Source organism: Octopus bimaculoides, chromosome 23 (assembly GCF_046866305.1).
Source record: "Octopus bimaculoides isolate indiv1 chromosome 23, ASM4686630v1, whole genome shotgun sequence".
Taxonomy (NCBI): Eukaryota; Metazoa; Mollusca; class Cephalopoda; order Octopoda; family Octopodidae; genus Octopus; species Octopus bimaculoides.
This window is the reverse complement of record NC_142950.1, coordinates 25613424-25620923: the sequence shown is the minus strand read 5'-3', so window position 1 is coordinate 25620923 and position 7500 is coordinate 25613424. Positions and strand designations below refer to the sequence as shown.

The 7500-nt window shown below is 37.5% G+C and overlaps 1 protein-coding gene across 2 annotated transcripts in view; it reads right to left on the bottom strand.

Moving 5' to 3' along the window:
- The window catches only part of LOC106869230 (FMRFamide receptor), a 243053-nt gene that overhangs the window by 162049 nt on the left and 73504 nt on the right, over positions 1-7500 (bottom strand). The window lies entirely within an intron of this gene.

Sequence of the window (7500 nt, the reverse complement as noted above, 5' to 3'; positions counted from 1 at the left end):
ACATGCACACACACACAACGCGCGCGCGCGCATAGGTAGTACCAATATATGTATCAGAGGCATATGGTATAGTGGTTAAGAGCGAGGGCTACTAACCTCAAGATTCCGAGTTCAATTCCAGGCAGTGACTTGAATAATATTAATGATAATAATAATAATAATAATAATAATAATAATAATAATAATAATAATAATAATAATAAGAAGAAGAAGAAGAAGAAGAAGAAGAAGAAGAAGAAGAAGAAGAAGAACATCAAAAAATACCTTAGGAAGGAGAACCCAGGTTCGAAATTTCCCCAAGACACCTGATGAAGGCTGGAGGGTATATCAGCCGAAACGTTGTGTTAACAACAAACAAGATGAAGACAAATATCCGTCAAATGTAAAAAATGTAAATAACGTACATAATTCCTCATCTCTAAATATAGAACTGTATGTTTCACAGAGGTTCTGGGATGTGTAATCTGTGAGTTCTTTGACTGCGGCCGTGCTGGAGCACCGCCTAAAAGGGCTTTAGTCGAATAAATCAACCCCCAGGACTTATTCTTTGTAAGCCTAGTACTTATTCTGTTGGTCTTTTTGCCGAACCGCTAAGTTACGAGGACGTGAACACACCAATATTGATTGTCAAGCGATGGTGGGGAGACGAACACAGACACAAAGGCGCACACACATAAATATATACATACATATATATATATTATTATGACGGGCTTCTTTCAGTGTCCACCTACCAGGTCCACTCAGGGTTTTGGTCGGCCTGAAGCTATACTAGGAGACGTTTGTCCAAGGGGCCACGCAGTGGAAGTGAACCTGGAAGCAAGCTTCTTACCACACAGCCATGCCTAAATAATTATGAAAGATGGTATAAATACTCGTAGTTGGATATTAAACGTTGGATATTAAGCGCTGGATATTAAACTAGCTTGCGAGTTCAAATCATAATGGAGCCAGGATATTTGAACCTATCTGTCACTTCATTGCTAAAATATATTCGTGTTTTGCTTTCTTTTTATAGATTTAGTAATTTAAGTTTCCACAATTCTCGTATTGCTCTAATTCTGATTAAAGATTGAATTGCAGTGAAATGCTAATTAAAAAAACAAACTTATCGCTGTTTTCTCATTCGTGAAAATAATTGCGTTGTTATAATTCGAAATTTTTAACGAAAACAAAAATAAGAAAATGAAGACCAACAAAACAAGCAGCAGCAACAATAAGAAAAGTGAATGAAAAATTCTGCTGAATCTAAAGTATACCAATATGTTAGGAAAATAATACTTAAAAACACACAGATACACAATACACACGCACACACATAACACAAACTCGTACACATATGCACGTATTTGCTTTCTTGTGTTTGCGTGTAAGTTTGTAAATATTTTGTCGTTTCTGCGCGGGTGGGTTAAGACGCAGGCGTTTCGTTTGTGTGTAGGTGTGTATGTACGTACGTGTGGGCGTACTTGTAAACGTGTATACTGATTTCTGTTTTTCATTGGTTAATTAATGGGTGGTCAACAAATTATTATTCCTTTCTTTTTATATCTATCTATATAACTGTCTAGTTATCTTTCTAACGATTTATCCATCTATCTATTTCTCTCGATATATAGTAATAACAATAATCTTTGGATGGAATTTATTAACATTTTAATGTATCACTGCGCGCCTTTCCACAAATCACATGTCTTTTAAGATCACACTCCGTATCCTGGGATGATTAAAGTGTAGTCTGTACTATCCGTGGGCATCGATTCAAGGATTCATTTCATCAGGCGATATAACATTAGTAGATGTTTATCTGAGGGTTGTTTATCTCTTTGGGCAAGTGAGAAGGTTGATTGAGTTATGTCAGTACTTCTGTGTGTATTTGGTAAGGAGAAGAGGAAGGTGATAGAAAGTGAGAAAGGAACGGTAGTTATATGGGGATGGAGGTGGGTGTGCGGTGTTACACTTACTTTGCTATTCAGTCTGAAGATGTCAAGGATAGGTAGTACATTCCATTGTTCGATCTCATTTAGGGCTTCACTATTTTCAATGGAATCTGAAGCAAACAGGTTAGCAGGTAGTAGTGGATGTGCTGTGTCTAAGACCCAAAATTTCACTCACACCACAAGACCCCTTTTAATGAACAGCACATGGAATCTACGTCTCCACACTTTCCATTTTTAATGACAAAATATGAACTCCAATCGGAATTTACATACCATGGACAAAAAGCATTTCTATCACTTTTACACACCACTTCCCTTGGATAATGGAACTACATACAACTGTAACACCATACATATATTTTTATTTTTACTTTTATTCTCTTATTTCCTTTTATACTTCTTATTTCCATCCTCTTTCAAAGTAACTCATATGTTGAACTCTACTATTTCTTTCTATGTAACCATCTCACATCGTCTCTGACGAAGGGATATCCCTAATATACCAGAAAGAGCTGTAAGACTAACTTTCTCTTCATAAATGACCTGACAATTCCACACAGCCATGGTTTTCTAGCCTCAGTTTATTTAACACATACACATAGATAGGTAGGTAGATACATAGATAGATAGATCCACACGCACACACTCTAGCATACACACACGCACGCGCACCTTCGTCTTGGGATCACCAGTACTTTATCATCTCCCCTTCTTCTTAACTGTCTTGTCTAACTACCTTTGTCCAGCCAGTTGCCATGATTGACCGCTAACTCCAATTTTCTTTTTCTTTCTGTTTTCTTATTCTCTCTCTGTTTATTTCGTCGTTTTCCTTACTGGTGAAGAGCGTAGGCTTGAAACGTAAAACACTTTCTCACCTTCCCGAGCGTCAAACTAATACACCTGCTTGTTGTTTATACACCTGACTTCGTCTTTTGTTTTTCTGTAAAGTTCAGCTATGCACATACACACACACATACGCACACACACATACACACACACGCACACACATATATATATTCTTATTCTTTTATTCCTTTAAATGTTTCAGTCATTTGACTGCGGCCATGCTGGAGCACCGCCTTTAGTCGAACAGATCGACTCCGGGGCTTATTCTTTGTAAGCCTAATACTTATTCTGTTGATATTTTTTGCAGAACCGCTGAGTTACGGGGGACGTAAACACACCAATATCGGTTGCCAAACGATGGCAGGGGTGGGGACAAACACGCACACACAAGCATATACATGTACACACACACACACATGTATATATATATATATATATATATATATATATATATACGACGGGCTTTTTTCAATTTCCGTCTACCAAATCCACTCACACGTCAATATTATGATACAGTTTAATATGTATAAATGTTCAGGGACGTATGTATATATACGGACATACACATATACAAAAGTACATGCATACATGTGTATCTATACATACTACATATATGACTGTACGTATCTTAGTGTCTGTGTGTGAGTTGCTTTGTATACATGTATGTACATCTATGAAGACACATATGCATCTTTGTCATATCTCAGCTTACACGTCCTCACCTATAGCAAAAACCTTATGTGAATTGAAGCTACTTATCTCGCATGTTTGAGTGCCTATTATTTATCTGGAGTTTAGGGAATAGCATATTATTTGATTCTGAAGTATAATTGTATATATCAGAATTTTCCAGTTGGCTTTGACAAGTGAGTTAGAAAACTTCAAATCTTAATATTAGATGATAGTAAAGTACAGTAGTTTCTATTAATGTTACGAAATGAACGTGGGTGTTGATGAAATCTCATCGTGGTGAAGCCAATATAAGGAAGTGCGATACAATTGGGTATGACTAGTTCTTTCACGTAGCAATTTTCTTGGATTTGACAGGTATAAGTATTGGTACAGTTACAGTAAAGGGAATTTTAGTCAGCATAATGGCATTTTTTTCTAATTTCCAGAAGCTATACACAGTAATTAATTTGGTAAAACTACTTATAATAAAACAGGAAATTTATAATATTTTGATTCACCATATGCCAGTTGACCGAAATAATATCTAATTCCCTGATTTACTCTTTTTTTTTTGCTTTGGTTTAGTTATTTATGATAGTGAAGGCGCGTGGCCTAATGGTTAAGGGATTGGGTTGGTGATCCTTTACCGTGTTGTGCGTTGTGTTCATATTGCTCCATTCTTCTCAGTAGAAAATGGAAATGAACCGCTCTCTCCTTCCAGTTGTTACATCCTTGATATATTCCGCTGTATCAAGTGTAGTTGATTCGAGAGGGTATCAATGTCCGCTCACGACTACGTAAATAACAAAGAATTTGCAAAATCATGATACAAACAAATAAATCATACTGATTTTCTGGAGGACAGTTAAGCCTTTTTAAGTTTATGGTATTTATGTTCAGGAGGGAAATGTTCGAAAATAATGTGAACAAATGTTTGGCTCTCAGGGTAAAGCCTTCCGGTTTAAAGGATGGATTAATCTAATGACGCATCATTTCCAGTGTTTAGTGAGTTATGCATATGTATTGTGGTTACATTGTGCTTCTTTAGAAAATCCACCTGCTCTAAGTGCTTTATAATAGCTTACTGATCTTTCAATTATTATTTACTCCTTAGATTCTACAGAAAGATGTTTTAAGGAATTTTAAAAATCAAATTGTTGACAATAATTTTAAGATTTATTGATATCGCGTCTGTTCATCGGGCTTTTTATGGAGAATTATTTAAGTGCAAAATAAGATCAAGGGAATATATGTATGTATGTAAGAGTGTGTGTGTGTGTGTGTGTGTGTGTGTGTGTGTGTGTGTGTGTGTGTGTGTGTGTGTGTGTTTCTTTGTATCTGTGTTTGTCTTCCACCATCGCTTGACAACCAATGTCTGTGTGTTTACGTCCCCGTAACTTAGCGGTTTGGCAAAACGGATGGTAGAAGAAGTACTAGGCTTACAAAGAATAAGTCCTGGTGTGGATTTCTTCGACTAAAAAAGAAAACAAAGACATTTAAGGCGGTACTCCAGCACGGCTACAGTCAAATGAATGAAACAAGTAAAGAATTAAAAGAATAAAAGAATACGATTCTTAGGTATAATATGGCTGAGAACCACTGATTTCCCAGTGGACTACGGGGTGGGGTGATCGATGGGACTGACTAAATCCTTGAAGGCGGTGCCCTAGCATGGCCGCTATTTAATGGTTGAAGCCATTATGAGCATTTAAGGAATGGAAGAATATACGGCAACAAAATCTCGAAAACTCTTATTTAATACAACATCAAACCTAAACGTGAATACAGTGTAAGTGGCAAATAATTATAATTTTGTACAAAGAAATCTGAAAAAAGAAAAAAACAAAACAACACATCAACAACCAAAACAAATCAATAAAAAAAAACGAATCATTAATTACATTCTGGTTCCACCGCTTTCCCTCTCCGCCCTCTCTCTCCCCCTCTCTCTCTCCCCTCTCTCTCCCCCCTCTCTCACCCCTCTCCCTCTTTCGTTATTTTGTTTGTCATACATCTGCACACGTATACACATACGTTTTCTCAATCACTTCCGTTCTCTGCATTGCATACAAACTTTCGCGCGCCCTCTTTTGATTCTTCTCCTTCATACACATATACATTTATATGCGGTATCTCTCTCTCTCTCTCTCTCTCTCTCTCTCTCTCTCTCTCTCTCTCTCTCTCTCTCTCTCTCCTTCCTTTTTTATCATTCCTTATCTGCAACATACACACGCATATTCTCACATATTCTTCTTCCATCTTCGTCTTTCTCCGCTTGTCATTTTCTCTCTTTCTTCTACAGGCACACATGCACACACTCTCGTACTCTCTGCCTTACAGACACACACACACACGCATGCACATACAGACACACACACACTCACAGATATGCACATACCTACGCGCAATCACACACACAATATCTCTCTCTCTCTCTCTCTCTCTCTCTCTCTCTCTCTCTCTCTCTCTCCTCTTTGCGTCGATCTCTCTCACTTGGTCGCAGCTGGTGTCACACAATAACAAGTTAGCTGATACTTCGTGCCATGCATCTTTATTCCTTCACCACCTACTTTTGTTTAGAAGTCATCCGTTGACATGGTGACCACATATAGAAGCAGCTGAGATATGGTCTTCATTTAAAGACAATTAGTCCCAAACATTTCATGTTGGCTTCATTCTTTCAAATCATATTTTTTAATCTATGTCTCATCTTTCTGCTCCCTTTCCGTATGTGTTTGTGTGTGCGCTTGTCACTCTATCTCTATCTTTTCCCCCCTTTTTTCATATATATATATATATATATATATATATATATATGTTAGGGACAAAATCCAAAATTACAGGTAAAAACTCAATTAAAATCAATTTATAAAAAATTTAAATTAAATTGAGCTTTATAGATTAAAATATATATAAAAATATATAGTTTTTGGGAAAATAACCAAGTTTCAAGAACTCATCGATGAAAGTCCACTATCACATATAGGTATGCGATAGTGGATTTTCATCGATGAGTTCTTGAAATTTGGTTCTTTTCCCTAAAACTATATATATATATATATATATATATATATATATATAGGCAAGGGAGTGTCTGTGTGGGGAAAAGCTTGCTTCCCAACCACACGGTTCCGGGTTCAGTCCCATTGCATGGCACCTTGGGCAAGTGTCTTCTACGATGCCCGTCATGTATATGTACATATATATATATTTATTTGTGTGTCTGTGTGTGTGTGTGTGTGTGTGTCCCTCGCCACCATCGCATGACGACCGATGTCTTTGTGTTTACGTCCCTGTAACTTAGCGTTTCGGCAAAAGATACCTTTTGTGAGTGAATTTGGTGTGTACATGTATATATTGGGTTGGTGCATAATTATTGCGAATTTTCTTCAATAACAACATGTAACAAAAACACCTTTAAATGATTATTCCGGAGCATATTCACCATCTACTTCAATTACTGCTTCTCATTTGCTTTCCAGACGGTCAGACCGTCGTCTAAAGATGTTTTTCTTAAATATTGTTATTGTTCGCCCGGCGTGCTAACGATTCTGCAAGTTCACCGCCTTTATACACCAGCGTAATAATGATTTCAAATTTTGGCCACAAGGGCAGATTGGTGGTGGTGGGGGGGATGATTAAGTAGATTACACCGACCCCTTGTGCGTAGCTGGTACTTATTTAATCGTCCCCGAAAGGACGAAAAGCAAATTCGACCTCGGTGGATTTTGAACTTAGAACGTAGCCGCAGACGTAATACCTATTTCTTTATTGCCCACAAGGGGCTAAACATAGAGGAAACAAACAAGAACAGACGAACGGATTAAGTCGATTACATCGATCCCAGTGCGTAACTGGTAATTAATTTATCGACCCCGAAAGGACGAAAGGCAAATTCGACCTCGGTGGATTTTGAACTCAGAACGTAACGGCAGACGTAATACCGCCAAGCATTTCGCCCGGCGTGCTAACGATTCTGTCAGCGCTCGCTGTCTTTATTCACCAGCGTAATAATGAAAGAAATATGTATTCAATACTTAAAGTG